We start from the raw sequence: 671 nt of genomic DNA, 5'->3' as shown, positions 1-671 counted from the left end.
ATATATATATGGGAGAATTTACGAAAAAAACAACAGACGAAGACAGGTGGTGTAAACAACAAATGGACATATTAGTTTAACATTTCTATGTATATACGTATATATATGTATGTATATACATCTATATGCTTACATACACATACCTACTTATACACACATACACACGTATGTTTATATATATAATAATTGATTAAGGAAAAAGAAGATGGATTTGATATTGGTTTTTCCTCGTTCAAAATAAAGACCAATACCAAATCCATCTTCTTTTCCCTTAATCAATTATTATGTCAGTTAACACTGCGGAATTTCTGAAGGAGATCGAACGGAAATATAGCCCAACTTCAAATAACATCAGCTATCACAAACCATGCCAGTGCTTTACTCAGCACATCAACATACTAATTGACGTATACCCATTAGTCCAAAATATTGCACACACACACAAATACACAGAGACATATATATATATTGTCATGTAGGACCGTTGAACTCTGCACGTTTTTTTCGCTCTATTCCTCTTAATCCATTCTGTCGAAGGGCGTAGACTCGAAAAGTAAAAGACTTTTCCATTCTTCCCGGGCGTTAAACTATTAAACCTGCTTGTTGTTCCTACACCTGCCTTCGTCTTTTGTTTTCTATAAATTTGAAATACACACACACACACACACACA

The sequence above is a fragment of the Octopus bimaculoides genome, chromosome 4 (genome assembly GCF_001194135.2).
Source record: "Octopus bimaculoides isolate UCB-OBI-ISO-001 chromosome 4, ASM119413v2, whole genome shotgun sequence".
Lineage (NCBI taxonomy): Eukaryota > Metazoa > Mollusca > Cephalopoda > Octopoda > Octopodidae > Octopus > Octopus bimaculoides.
This window is presented reverse-complemented; position numbering follows the sequence as displayed.